Source organism: Diospyros lotus, chromosome 5 (assembly GCF_014633365.1).
Source record: "Diospyros lotus cultivar Yz01 chromosome 5, ASM1463336v1, whole genome shotgun sequence".
NCBI classification, from domain to species: Eukaryota; Viridiplantae; Streptophyta; class Magnoliopsida; order Ericales; family Ebenaceae; genus Diospyros; species Diospyros lotus.
The window spans coordinates 17,363,773-17,380,631 of record NC_068342.1 but is presented as its reverse complement, the minus strand read 5'-3'; positions in this window follow the sequence as shown (position 1 = coordinate 17,380,631).

Below are 16,859 nucleotides of genomic sequence, written 5' to 3'. Positions count from 1 at the left end.
ACATGACGTTTTCAAAAGTAAATAACATAACTGAAAAGACATAATGTAAACTATCCGCTAATCGCCGTCACTCCTCGACGATTCCTTTCCCTTTTGCACCGCTGCCTTCACCTGGAACGTTTGAATATTCCAGGGACAAAGTCCAAATTAGATGATGAATCATCTAAGTGAGAGTTCAAAACACATTTTTCATGAATAATGCAAGACATGAAATAAACCAATATACCCGGTAAGCCCTAGCTCAAGAGAATTCCCACGCGCTTAACCCTACCATGGGGAAAGAGCAATCTCTCTAAAAGCTATGCCACCACACCGACTCGACGACACGACGACGCGACGCGATTCTAGCTTAAATGGGGCTGCCAACGCATCTCACCAGAATACGTTCCCACCTTAAGCATCCAGGAACCACCATACAATCCCAACTCCAAAATTTCACATGGACCACCTAGTCGTCCTAGTGCAACTTCCCTGGCCAAACGGCCTGGCACGGAAATCAAGGCGGCTATCCTGACATGCACACCCAGCATCAGATACCCCTATTATTCCGTCACGCCCTTGGAGAATTACGGCTACACTATCCAGACAACATCCTAGGCTGACATCCCACATGAACAACACAGTATGGATCACCTAGTCGTCCTAGTGCAACTTCCCTAACCAAACGGTCTGGCACGGAAACCAAGGCGGCTATCCTGACATGCACACTAGCATCAGATACCCCTATTATTCCGTCACGCCCTTGGAGAATTATGGCTACACTATCCAGACAACATCCGAGGCTGACATTCCATACGTACACATAAAACTCAAGACAATGCCACAATTCACAATTCAATGCATCGTATAAACAACATTTATAAAATGCAATGCACAGTTCAAAACGTTTAGGGACAAACCTCCCTCATAAATCCAACCGTCACCGGTTACCATTTTAATGCACAAAACCATTTTGCATGAAATCACCATATGTTCAGATAGAACAAGCACAATAAATCAAGTTTTGGAGGAGAACCACTCATAAGAAAGCCAAATTTTGGTAGCGAACAACTCACCTTGAACGAAACTCAGAACACCTCGAATCTTGTGCCCAACCTCAATTTTCGTGCAACTCCTCAAGTCTTTTAACCAAACCACCTTCTTACAGGTCCTCACGCGCTGCCCAAGTGCTCTACGCGTGTGATGCCTCGCGTATGCTTTAAAAACCCTCTATCCACTAAACCCGAAGCACTCTCGTCTAGCACAAATGTATCACAATTTCGAATGAGAGAATCCTTAGCCTTGAGCCCCTATTTATATGTTTAGGAAACTTAGCCACCAAGAAATATATATTCTGCAATCATTTCAAATCTTTCAAAATATTTTCCAATCATTCCAAATCTTCTAATATTTTCTATAATCATTCCAAATCTTTTGATATCTTTTGCAAATCATTCCAAAATCTTCTAAGATTCTCTACAATCATTGTAAATCTTCTATAATCATTCAAAATCTTCTAATATCTTTTGTAATCATTCCAAAATCTTCTAAGATTCTCTGCAATCATTGTAAATCTTCTATAATCATTCCAAATCTTCTAATATCTTTTGTAATCATTCCAAAATCTTCTAAGATTCTCTACAATCATTGTAAATCTTCTATAATCATTCCAAATCTTCTAATATCTTTTGTAGTCATTCCAAAATCTTCTAAAATCTTCTGCAATCATTGTTATCCAAATCAAATCTTTTCTTATCCAATCAAATCTTATACAAATCTTATCCCTAAAGTCATCATGAGCCTTCATCTTATCTCTAACGTCATCATGAGACTTCATCCTTATCTCTAAAGTCATTTATGAAGCTTTTTCCTGAATCTCCCAAATGCCCCTAGTAAAAAGATTTCAAGAATTACACTTTGGCCCGAACTTTTGGATAATTGCACTTAGACCCTTTTCAACATGGTCCCCGGGCTAATTTTTAATTGCATTTTAGTCCCTGAAAAATGGACTAATTGCGCTAATGCCCCTAATTTTTCAGTAAATTACACTTTTACCCCAACCTCAAAAATTACGATTTTGCCCCCTGCTCAAAAACTGAATTTCTCTTTAAAGACCTTTATAACCCTTTGAAATATCCCAAAACACTCTCTTTAAAATTCCGAAAAAATATCGTTTCGATCTCCCTCCGTCAATTTCAAAAAAACTGCACTTAGGCCCGAATCTTCGTTTTAGCTACAAACCCTTTTATTTCTTCCAAAAACTACTGAAGAGTTACTCTATATGCCAAATATGAACTTCCTTGGGGTTCCATTGATTTCCCAGATGCCCCGTATGATAATTCAGTATTTCAGCCTAAATCACAATTGCCTTTTTTTTAGCTGTACCAGGAACCGTTCCTGATCCAACTTCTTTTGATGCCTAAAATCATAACTCGTATTACTTGTCGATACTATACCATTTTTCCTTGGCTATCTATGGTCCAGGGTATTCCCTCTGACTAATTCGATCGTCCAAAGTTGCGTTAGTGTACCCTATAGTCTTATTTTCCACAAAGTCCATTTATGCCCTTCATCAAATATTATTTATGACCTCAAATCATTCTCGGGTATTACACTATACGATGTGTGAATTTCTAGGTTCATCACCTAATAGCAATTAGATAATGTCAAATCCTTTTGACACCGATTGAACATTCCGACCCATCTCAAGAATCTTTCCAAGTTTTCAAGACTTTTTAAAAGGCCTTGGGTAGTGTAAGCACTCCCGCCCGGATATCCCAACCACCCGGACTATCCGAACGAGAGCGCCTACGGAAGGGAAAAAGAATGAACACAAGGCCAAAATCACCCTGGCATGCATACACAAAAATAAGAACAACGGAAGTGAAGCTAAACACATGCATGCACTACGGGTACGCCGCTAGCACAGTGGTCACATGATAAATAAATAAACACAGACTCTTGTGCCAACATACACGAGACTCGAGGAAAGACCTAGCATAGTACAAAATAATAGAGTAAATCCTATTCAGACATCAGAGTTGACAGGGATTGACGGGACTGCCTGTACACTATACCAACTCTGCCGCTAAAACATGACTCCCTTGCCATGGCCCACGCTGCTACTACTTGGAATGATGGAAAGCAAAGTGAGTCGAGAGACTCAGCAAGCATAAAGAAAAGAAAGGCTGAAGGCTGGACATAACCAAAAAACTCTCCCCAAAATAAACCCCCAGGTACACACAAGGCATGAGACGCTACAACACAACAGTATAGCATAATAAAACACATACCGGTCCTTGGGGCCCACACAAGACACACGGCACCTAAGTCCCATACCAACCTGCCGCTGCCCTGAAAGGCAACAAATATCTCTACAAACCCGCGCGCACCATCTCGGGTCGGTACTCCAGTCACTCATGTGTCCGTGTCGGTACTCCCGACACCCAAGCCATGGGCTCACTCGGAACGATCCTCCTGTCCGAGAACTAATAACTAACATTAACAATGCAATGCACATAGAAATGCAATGGCGTAGTAAGCATCAACGTGATACACTGGCTCCCATACATCCAAGCATTAGGCTATGCTCCGCCCACATAGTAAACCACACGTGATGCAACCTAACCAAGCTAGAGTGTCTGTGTCCAAGCATACTCAATAAATGAATATCCCAACATGCAACCCGTATCCATGTGCATATCAAATCATGAACAGTAATATAATGAATCTAATCGTGCAGTAAATCACATATTGGTAGAGCTAGTCAGTAGTGCCCGGCACCGGTCAACAGCCAGTACTAGGAGTGTCCACCTGACGGTCCACTGCAGGGCCATACAATAGTCTACCCCAACGTCACCAAACAGTCAACCTCTGCCCCACTGCTCGATAGCTCGACTGAACCATAAATAAATCCGAGAAAACCGTAAATAAACCCGCACGTCTAGGAACCTAATCCCCAAGCTGGTTCAACATCATTCCTAAAAGGAGTGGGGGCGGTACAGACCCCCATAGGCTCACAAGAAATAAAATTCTAGAAGTCTTGGATTAAATTTTAAATCAAAACAAATGAATAACAACTCAATAAATAATGCTAGGCGCCGAATTAAAGTGAGGGAGGGGATAAAATACGAGAAACCACGGGGTCTTTCACGGGAACTAAAGAACATAAGGAGAGGGTTAGGAGCTTGCCTTTACACGGCCGTTTCTTGCCTTTCTTGCATTCCCGCTGCGAAGTAAAAGGTTTAATAGCGATTAATAAAACTGTGGCTCATATTAATTAAATCTAATCGTGTAATATAAATAATTTAGTTGTCTAAAATCCTACGTAGGCGCACTACAAATAAAACCCCAATATATCTCACATTTATTTTAAATTAAATCACGTCAATAACATCCTCAATTTATATATATAATTAATACGCGATACCGAAACGAATTAAGGGAAGGCTCATAAAATGAAAAGAGATTGCAAGGGTAGAGGGAACTTGTCTTGTTTAAGCTGATTACAGCGTTTTTACGCTTGAATACCACCAAAATAATACACGCTGTAAAATAGATTAAACTCCCAAAATTAATAAAATTGGACCCAAAATAAAATTTCGACCGTATAAAATGTTTAATACATATTCCTCTACTTACCGAGCTAATTAAATCGCGATTAAACCTTCTTTAATCTTGAAATTTCTCCCAAAAATGTGGCCTTGCACGCTGTTTCTTTTTCCTTTTCTTTTCTCCATTTTCTTCTCTACTTGCTGGTTCGAAAATGGCCGAAATCGGCCTTTAAATTGAAGCACAACGGAGGGTTCAAATGGGCGACTGAGAGCGTGCCAGGTGGCGCGACCAACAGCCGCGCAAGCTTCCACCGCCCCAGCCTAAAACGACGTCGTTTCGGGCTGGCTTTGCTGATAAAATCCGCAAATTTTTCTCCCCTCGCGCGCATGCTCTCCCCAAGGCTCGAACCTGCACCAGCCACCTGCACACGCGCACGCGCACGCGCACGCACAACCGCCAGGCTAGCCATCACCTATATATATATATACATATCATTATATTTAAAATGATTGCCTGCCACTTCTTGAAATTTGCAGCAGCACTCCAAAGAATCTGAAAATGCCACTCATACCCTACACTTCATTTATTCCTTATTTCATTTTCACCCCATAATTTTCAAAAATTTCACTAAATTAATTTATTTACCACTTACATAATTACTCCCAAATAATTTAATTAAATACCTAAATTTCTCATTTCCTCAAAATTACATAAACAAACATTTTTCTTAAATCTCCAAATACCCAAATAAATTAATGTTTCCTTTTAATCCACAAATATTCAATAATCTCCCTAAACACAATAATTAATAATTAATATTTCTCTTAAACCCAAAAATATTTAACAATTGTTAATTGCTCCTACCAAATTAATAATCATTTATTTAATTCCCAAATTTCGGGATATTACAATTCTCCCCTCCTTAATAGAATTTCGTCCTCGAAATTCACGTTCAGTCTATATCCTCAAGATACACTCACAACTCTCATGATAATACCTAACATCTCTTCCAGGATATTTGATATAATCATTTTCCAGTATTCCCACAAGTCCGAGTCTATTACGTATCCCACTTGACTTACTACATCAGCATAACTCCCCAAGTTATCACTTCTATTGGACCACGTTTTGACCACTGATACTTAACCAGCTAGGAACATCATCAATTATATTACCTACGACAACAAGGTGCTCCTATTACAATATCATGATCCAACCGTTCCCCAAAGCTATCTTGACCACATATCAATCTAAAGGCAAGCCTAAAATCCAGAGGTACTCAATCCCCAATGGTAAATCGATTTGCAGCACAAAGCTCAAATGCAACTAATTTCAAGTACAATCGGTAGTGACAAGAGTGGAGCCACCCTCTTACATAATGAAAAGCTACTACTCGGTAACGTGACCGATACTTGCTATGTACTTACAAAACATGGGAACATAGAAACGATACCACATACTCAATCAAGAATTCAACAGCAATATCTTTTAGGCTTACTTTTTCGACTGATTCTTAACCAGATACACAACTTTTTCTCGGCAGTACTTTCTCCCACAATTTACCGCATAAGCTCGAGGTCTCGTCAATAAATATGGGTAGCCATTTAATCAGGACTATCAAGAAATAAACGTTCTTTTCTCAATACATCTCGAGATCTAGAATGTCACCAAATGATCTCCCCTCCTTAAAGGAATCGGCACCTCCAATTGTGGGTTCCTATTATGACTTATTCGGTGATCACCAACCCTCAGTCTTGTTATGTTGCTGATCTTAACTCCAAATAGCTAATTTTCCATACCTCATCTTGATTGCTAGATACCAACCTTAACTTCCTCAAAGACTCTATAAATTAGCTAGAACACGATCTGTAGAACCGATGTTATCTGCTTTGTAGCCTGCTCGACTGGAGGCACCTCACCATATTAATAAATGTTCTAATCCCCAAGGCATCTCATAGGTCTCCCCAATAACGAAAAGGAACTGATATGGGTTAAACATGCTTCGGGCTGGCATATCAGACCATCCCATGCTTCCGTCGATGTACCACTTGACCAGCATCCAGAGGAGTCTCATCCCCTCAATCGGTTAATAACCGACCCTAGGGCGAGTGGTCCGCGGTTAGTACCGAGCATACTCATAGCAACCAGTATCCTTACAAAAAAACCTAACAATTACTGAGACATATAACTAACTTCGGTCCTGGCCATACATCTGGGTATCCCCACAACATCAATCTTAGAGGGATTTTCTGATTTCTAATTCACTTCACTCCACGAATGCTTCACGACGGCCCAAAACGTCAACTACCACTTTTGCTTTACCCCATTTATTACAGAATCTCATAGCCTTAGCTCTTCGTCACACCAATCGCGACGTCACATGTACTCCGCTCTACCTGAGAGAACTAATCATCTATTCCCTATTTGGGTAAATGATGCTAAATCCCCAAGCAATATAACCGTTGTAAACTCCAAGTCCACAAGTCCGTAATAGTCTTTCAGTTAATTCCCATCACAGATCTCTCTTGGGAGTTCGTATTGGTGTTCTGATTTATCCATCCAGATTCGATTAAACTTAGGGTTTTTTTCCCTAAATCTCCAAGGAATGCAAATCTCTTAGAACCTCAATTTACCATCAGACTTTTATAGCACATTCCCCACCATGTGGTACCTTCCCGTACCACTCCTAGCAAAATCTAATCATGGACCTCCAACTCACATTCTACCACGACTTCATCTCTCATGAAATTGCCGCAAGCCTTTATAAAGCGTCGACAATGACTGACGAAATCAAAGGAAACTCCATACCTCTATCTCTGTCGCCGATCCCGATCAAACCATAGATACTGTGAAGGCGTTGGTCAGCCCAAATGGCATGGCCACGAACTCCTAGTGGCCGTACGAGTACCTCAAGCAATCATTAGAAAACACCTCAGAGTTAACCCGATAAATCATCTACTCGGGAGAAACACTTTTATGCCCCAAGGCTACTCGGCTCAATTGCAAGGTTAATCCCTTACTAAGGAACTTTCTTGGTGAATCTTTAAGAAAATCCAGAGTATCCCTCGCTTACTCACAACCAGGAAGGAATTCAGTCATACACGCCCTTATCATGAGCAACGTATTCCCAAAATGAAGCTTTAAAAGTTCCCTTAATTCACTTCCCTTAGATGAGGTACGTGTCATCTCTAATCCGCATCACTATTAGATAATGGTAAGGGACCCAACAAATCCACCACAAGTCAGATGTCCAGTCCACTCGGCCTTAACGAAAACAATCTACAACCAAATATCCATCACAGGTCAAACCTAAGGATCCCAAGACTCAGAAGTTTACTAAATACATCTCGTTACATAATACCTTCAAACATGGTACATGATGTTTCTCACACAATTCCCATCCTTACCAAAACTCATAATTTACAACCTTACATTTGCATTACAGCCCCATACTAATCATACTAACTCGAACTCCCTTCATCACCCCTGGCAACCAAGGTAGCTTCAGCTACCAAGCAAGCTAAGTCCTCATTACTAACTACTCTGGAGCTGGGTTCAACAAGTCTCTCTGGAGGCTGTAACGGTACTCTCACGGTGGCTCGGACTAACTAGGTGTCAGGTAGTGCTCCCATCATTCATCATTACTTCAGTCGACTGCCTCCACATGTCCTTCATGTGCTCACGGGCGAGCCGGACTTGTCTTTTTGACAATCCCCAAAAGATCTCATAGATCGTCTTTTGAAACAACTCGTCAAGCCGATGCATATAACTTACTAGGTATTCCTCTTTGTCTTACCCGCCTCCCCATCCAAAAGCGAACTCTTGTTCCCACCAACACCATAAATAATCCAATGCTGGGAGGGCATCCAAATTAGGTAGGGGTACACTGATATCAAGTCCTTTGGATTCCATTGGGAATACTCAAAATCTGCACACTATACCAATATCAGGCAACTATATTAAGGCGAAACCACTATCTTACCCAACACCTAGGGGCAGGCACATGTCCTAAATAAATCCTATTCATACCACCTCGCGGTCCCATCCTAACGTGTACTTTTCACCCCTGCACGAATATAAATTGGGACACAGTCTCTCACACGAATCAACAAACTTAACTTGACGCAACCTGACCCTATTCAATTCACCTAAACCTCACTAACTCTATCCGACAACCTTGGTGTACAAGAACTCGTCCCTCAAAACTGACTCAAACTACGCTCTGATACCAACATTGTAAGCACCCCCGCCCAGATATCCCAACCACCCAGACTATCTGAACGAGAGCACCTACGGAAGGGAAAAAGAATGAACACAAGGTCAAAACCACCCTGGCATGCATACACAAAAATAAGAACAGCGGAAGCGAAGCTAAATACATGTATACACTACGGGTACCCCGCTAGCACAGCGATCACATGATAAATAAATAAACACAGACTCTTGTGCCGACATACACAAGACTCGAGAAAAGACCTGGCACAGTACAAAATAATAGAGTAAATCCTACTCAGACATCAGAGTTGACAGGGATTGACGGAACTGCTTGTACACCATACCGACTCTGTCGCTAAAACATGACTCCCTTGCCATGTCCCACGCTCCCACTACCTGGAATGATAGAAAACAAAGTGAGTCGAAAGACTCAGCAAGCATAAAGAAAAGAAAGGCTGAAGGTTGGACATAACCAGAAAACTCTCCCCAAAATAAACCCCCAGGTACACACAAGGCATGAGACGCTACAACACAACAGTATAGCATAATAAAACACATACCGGTCCTTGGGGCCCATACAAGACACACAGCACCCAAGTCCCATACCAACCTGCCACTGCCCTGAAAGGCAACAAATATCTCCACAAACCTGCGCGTGCCATCCCGGGTCGGTACTCCCGTCACCCGTGTGTCCGTGTCGGTACTCCCGACACCCGAGCCATGGACATCCCTCGAAACAGTCCTCCCGTCCGAGAATTAATAACTATCAGTAACCATACAATGCACATAGAAATGCAATGGCGTAGTGAGCATCAACGTAATACACTAGTGCCCATACATCCAGGCATCAGGCCATGCTCCGCCCACATAGTAAACCACACGGGATGCATATGCTCGTGCTGGATGCAACCTAACCAAGCTAGAGTGTCCATGTCCAAGCATACTCAATAAATGAATATCCCAACATGCAACCCGTACCCATGTGCATATCAAATCATGAACAATAATATAATGAATCTAATCGTACAGTAAATCACATACTGGCAGAGTTAATCAGTAGTGCCCGGTATCGGTCAATGGCCAGTGACTAGGAGTGTCCACCTGACAATCCACTGCAGCGCCGTACAATAGTCTACCCCAACATCACCAAACAGTCAACTCCTGCCCCACTGCTCGATAGCTCGACCGAACCATAAATAAATCCGAGAAAATCGTAAATAAACTCGCACGTCTAAGAACCTAGTCTTTAAGCTGGTTCAGCATCATTCCCAAAAGGAGTGGGGGCGGTACAAACCCCCGTAGGCTCACAAGAAATAAAATTCTAGAAGTCTCTAATTAAATTTAAATCAAAACAAATGAATAACAACTCAATAAATAATGCTAGGCGCCGAATTAGAGTAAGGGAGGGGATAAAATACGAGAAATCACGAAGTCTTTCACGGGAATTAAAGAACATGAGGAGAGGGTTAGGAGATTGCCTTTACACGGTCGTTTCCTGCCTTTCTTGCATTCTCGCTGCGAAGTAAAAGGTTTAATAGCGATTAATAAAATCGTAGCTCATATTAATTAAATCTAATCGTGTAATATAAATAATTTAGTCGTCTAAAATCCTACGTAAGCGCACCTGTAACACCTCGCTTCCCGGGAGCGTTACGTAACGTAAGATTTCGGGAATATATTTTTTTTTCTAAATAAACAACAGAAACTCAACATAAACCGTTCCCCGAAGATCCCGTTACACTTTCTTAGTATATCAACTATGAACCATCAATAAACTAAGACAGGTTCACCAACACAAATGCGGAAGCTAGATCAAACCTTAACAGGTCATAACCAAAATCACTTTATTTATAATATAAATTTGCACCAACGTTTACATGACATTCTCAAAATAAACAACATAACTGAAAGGACATAATGTAAACTATCAGCTAGTCGCCATCACTCCTTGGCAATTCCCTTTCCTTTCGCACTGCTGCCTTCACCTGGAACGTTTGAATATTCCAGGGACATAGTCCAAATTAGATGCTGAATCATCTAAGTGAGAGTTCAAAATCACATTTTTCATGAATGAATGCAAGACATGAAATACACCAATACACCCGGTAAGCCCTAGCCCAAGAGAATCCCCAGCGCTTAACCCTACCACGGGAAAAGAGCAATCTCTCTAAAAGCTATGCCACCATACCGACTAGACGACACGACGTGATTCTAGCTTAAATGGGGCTGCCAACGCATCTCACCAAAATACGTTCTCACCTTAAGCATCCAGGAACCACCATACAATCCCAACTCCAAAATTTCACATGGACCACCTAGTCATCCTAGTGTAACTTCCCTGGCCAAACGGCCTGGCACGAAAATCAAGGCGGCTATCCTAACATGCTCACCAGCATCAGATACCCCTATTATTCCGTCACGCCTTTGGAGAATTACGGCTACACTATCCAGACAACATCTTAGGCTGACATCCCACATAAACAACACAGTATGGACCATCTAGTCGTCTTAGTGCAACTTCCCTGACTAAATGGTCCGGCACGGAAACCAAGGCAGCTATCCTGACATGCACACCAGCATCAGATACCCCTATTATTCCGTCACGCCCATGGAGAATTCTGGCTACACTATCCAGACAACATCTTAGGCTGACATTCCATACGTACACACAAAACTCAAGACAATGCCACATTTCACAATTCAATGCATCATATAAACAATATTTTATAAAATGCAATGCATCAGTTCAAAACGTTTAGGGATGAACCTCCCTCAAAAAACCAACCGTCACCGGTTTCCATTTCAATGCACAAAACCATTTTGCATGAAATCACACACATGTTCAGATAAAACAAGCACAATAAATCAAGTTTTAGGGGGCGAACACTCACCTTGAACGAAACTCAGAACACGTCGAATCTTGTGCCCAACCTCAATTTTCGTGCAACTCCTCAAGTCTTTTAACCAAACCACCTCTTTACACGTCCTCACGCGCTGCCCAAGTGCTCTGCGCGTGTGATGCTTCACGTATACTTTAAAAGTCCTCTATCCACTAAATCCGAAGCACTCTTGTCTAGCACAAACTTCTCACAATTTCGAATGAGAAACCTTTGGCTATGAACCCCTATTTATAGGTTTTGGAAACTTAGTCACCAAGAAACATATATTCTACAATTATTTCAAATTTTCCAAAATCTTTTACAATCATTCCAAATCTTCTAAAGATCTTCTGCAATCATTATAAATTTTTCAAGATATTCTGCAATCATTCTAAATCTCCCAAGATATTATATAATCATTACCAAATCTTCTAAGATATTCTGCAATCATTACCAAATCTTCCAAGATATTATATAATCATTACCAAATCTTCTAAGATATTCTGCAATTATTCTAAATCTTCCAAGATATTATATAATCATTACCAAATCTTCTAAAATATTCTACAATCACTACCAAATCTTCCAAAATATTATATAATCATTACCAAATCTTCTAAAATATTTTGCAATCACTACCAAATCTTCCAAGATATTATATAATCATTACCAGATCTTCTAAGATATTCTGCAATCATTGTTATTCGAATCAAATCTTATCCAAATCAATTCATATTCAATCAAATTTTATCTAAATCTTATCTTATCCAATCAAATCTTGTCTAAATCTTATCCTTAAAGTCATCATTAGCCTTTATCTTATCTTTAATGTCATCGTGAGGCTTCATCTTATCTCTAATGTCATCTTGACATTTCATCTTTATCTCTAAATTCATTTATGAGGCTTTTCCTAAATCTCTTAAATGCCCCTAATAAAAAAGTTTCAATAATTACACTTTGGCCCGAACTTTTAGATAATTGCACTTAGATCCTTTTCAACATGGTCCCCAGATTAATTTTTAATTGCATTTTAGTCCCTGAAAATGGACTAATTACGCTAATACCCCTAATTTTTAGGTAAATTACACTTTTACCCGAACCTCAAAAATTACGATTTTACCCCTGGCTCAGAAATTAAACTTTTATCTCCAAACATCTACAATCCCTTAAAACATCCTATTTCCTTAAGTATTTGAATCTAAAAATTTCGAGTATTACATCCCTTACGATCATTCGATTTTCTCAACCTAGTAGATAGTTGTACCGAAAACTGTTCCCGATCCAACTTCTTTTGATGCCTAAAATCAAAACTCGTATTACTTGTCATTACCATACTATTTTCCTTAAAAATCTAAGGTCCAGGGTACTCCTTTCGGTCAATTCAGAAATTAGTTAACTAAATTCTCAAATTGATTTTCAGTTCCTTGAACTTACTCTACACTTTGCAACATGGGGTATTATAGCACCACAAATAAAACCCCAATACGTCTCACATTTATTTTAAATTAAATCACGCCAATAACACCCTCAATTTATATATATAATTAATACGCGATATCAAAACGAATTAAGGGAAGGTGAGGGGTTCATAAAATGAAAAGAGATTGCAAGGGTAGAGAGAACTTGCCTTGTTTAAGCTGGTTACGGCGTTTTTACGCTTGAATGCCACCAAAATAATACACATTGTAAAATAGATTAAACTCCCAAAATTAATAAAATTGGACTTTAAATGAAATTTCGACCGTATAAAATGTTTAATACATATTCCTCTACTTATCGGGCTAATTAAATCGCGATTAAACCTTCTTTAATCTTGAAATTTCTCCCAAAAATTTAGCCTTGCACGTTGTTTCTTCTTCCTTTTCTTTTCTCTATTTCCTTCTCTGTTTGCTGGTTCGAAAATGGTCGAAATCGGCCTTTAAATTGAAGCAAAACGGAGGGTTCAAATGGGCGGCTAAGAGCGCGCCACGTGGCGCGACCAACAGCAGCGCAAGCATCCACTGCCCCAGCCTGAAACGACGTCGTTTCGGGCTGGCTTTGCTGATAAAATCAGCAAATTTTTCTCCCTTCACCCGCATGCTCCCCCCAAGGCTTGAACCCGTACCAGCCACCTACACACACGCACGAGCAACGCGCAACCGCTAGGCTAGCCATCACCTTTATATATATATATATATACATATCATTATATTTAAAATGACTCCCTGCCACTTCCCGAAATTTGCACCAGCACCCCAAAAAATCTGAAAATGCCACTCACACCCCACACTTCATTTATTCCTTATTTCACTTTCACCCCATAATTTTTAAAAATTCCACTAAATTAATTTATTTACCACTTACATAATTACTCCCAAATAATTTAATTAAATACCTAAATTTCTCATTTCCTCAAAATTACATAAACAAACATTTTTCTTAAATCTTCAAATACCCAAATAAATTAATGTTTCCTTTTAATCCACAAATATTCAATAATCTCCACAAACACAATAATTAATAATTAATATTTCTCTTAAACCCAAAAATATTTAACAATTGTTAATTGCTCCTACCAAATTAATAATCATTTATTTAATTCTCAAATTTCGGGATATTACAAGTAGCACCTAGCAACGTCCCATAACAATATAGAAGGTAATGAAATATAACTTTAAGTAAGCCTATTACAAATGATTATCGTATAATAGAACCCTTCCATCACCTAACATCTCGACTAAGAAAGAGTCATGGTATGATAAAATCACAAACTTAGTAACTATCTGATCTCATTAACATGACTAGATGACACCTCATGAAACTCTTTCCTAATTAATCATACTGCAATGGCCAAGGATTTTTCCGTTACACTAATAGTATACCACATAGGGCATTCGCTCTAACTTAATAAGGGTGACAAATCCTATCTATGAGCACATGCCTCCATGCACCAGCAATACGAGACCATATAAATGAACATCCACACCTTGCAATTAGATGGTTTGGTGTATCAACAAATCAAGCACACTAATACAAGACAATTGTGTCACTTTAAGTCAAATGATCAGTTACAAAATAGCAACTTGATGACAATATCATTATCTACCATGCCACGTGATCGTTGCCATGTTTAGTGCGTTGTTCTCTAACAACTACCTACGAGTTTACTATTAGCATCACATGTTATGCAGTATGTGACTCACCACCCTTAACCATTAGTATCTCATACTAATCAAGGATAATAAACTATGTGTTAGTCCATAATTGATTAATCAGAGTTCCCATTTGAATAATCTAAAGACCATAAATATTTAAGAAATCTTGTTACTATAGAATTTTGTCACATATTTTTAACACCTTAAGGATAATAATCTCACATAGAAAATCTAGAGACTCATTCATACAATAAATGGAAGAGTAATGAATAATGCAAACATTGCCTTTATTAATATATATAAGATACATCAAATATTTTTACACGCATGCTAGATGTCATCTAAATCCAGCATTAAAGCACATCACTAACAGTTTATTTCACCTCTACTTTGGAAATCATCCTTAAGGAAATCCACGTCTTTGAGCTTTATCTCAATTAGTCCACTTTCTGTGTGTTCACCAATGAACACATATCCTTTTTTTTTCATTTTAAAATATTAAATAAAGATGAATTTATTGATTATAGGACCCAACTTGTCATATTTATAGGAAGAATTGTGGGCATACATTGTTGATCCCCAAGAACACAGATGTTCTAAATTAGCTTAATTCACAATCTATAGACCATAAGGAGTTGGAGCTTATTGATTTTGTAAGCACTCAGTTAAGTATGTAGATAACAATTATTAGCGTATCACTCTAATAAGATATTAGGAGATTTGCTCGCGCCATCATTTACCTAACATTTTCATATATGATTCTATTCATTTTCTTTCCTAGAACATTTTGTTGCAATGTTCTTAACACAAATAACTACCTTACTATTCCACTTTCATCACTAATATCTTTTGAAATAATTTGATAAATATTTGCACACATGATCAGTTCTGAAAACCTTTAGTCTCAAGTGCAACTAATTCTCAACCAAACTTAGAAATCATCTAAAGCAACCTAGTGCTTCAGACTTTTAGAGATTAAGTGAACACCATAGCACACATCATTATTGATTGAGTGGTGAAATAGGAACTATCATTTTGTACCATAGCCTTCATTAGTCCACAAACATCAAAATGGATTAACTAAATTGGAGTTATATGCTTTATGTGACCTTCGTAAGGGCTTCCTGATTGACTTATCCATTGGGCAAAGGTTTACATGGATAACTTCACTTTAGCAAGTGGGCATAATAGGCCTTCTCTAGTTATCCTTTTTCGAGAAACTTGCCCATTGTGGCCCAATCTAGCATGTTATTTGATAATTTAATTCTCAATATAATCATGGGAAGTTAAATTGCAAACTCTTTAATTAAAAATTCAAAATAAGTATCAACATTAATCAAAGCATTAAAAATAAAACAGCATCCATGAAAAGAATTTTAACGTGATCCTAAGATAAACTAAATCCATGACTTATACTAAGAAAAACAAAGCAACAATTGAGGGCAAGTTTTCCTCTTTATTCCTAGAAAATAAAGAATATCATGAAGAGGCAATTTTTGACATCTTGTAACTTCAACTCCTATGTACCATTGACTAGTGCATCTCCATTGGTGTCGTTGCCCTTGTGTGATCTTAGTTTTTTAGGAAATTGACCATGTCCCATGCATTTTCCACAATTTTTTGCAACTATGGAAAGAATAAGAAACAATCACATTCATATATACTAAGAATCAAATATGTGAGAGACGAGGTTAAGGAATACTTCTTCATTATTTGGCTTAGTGCAATTACGAGCGAAGTGTACAATCTTGCCATAAACATAACAAGCATCCCTTGCCTTTACTTTACATCCACCACGCTTGACTCTACAACGCTTAGTGTCATTATTGGCCTTGGGTTCAGATCCTTCTATATGCCCTTGAGGGTTTTTCATCCATATTGTTTGCGTTTTGAATCAATAAGAAAAATATTTTTACCTTTTGCCTCTTCTTGTTCTATTTCAAGTTCAAGGTAATGTAACAGATCTTGGAATGTTAATTTTATTGTTTAGATCACTCATCACTTTACACTTTATTCTCATCATAGAGTTAAGAAGAAAGCTAATGACAACAATGGTTTGCTCTTCATCACTCATGTTGTTACTAGAAACCTTTATGTC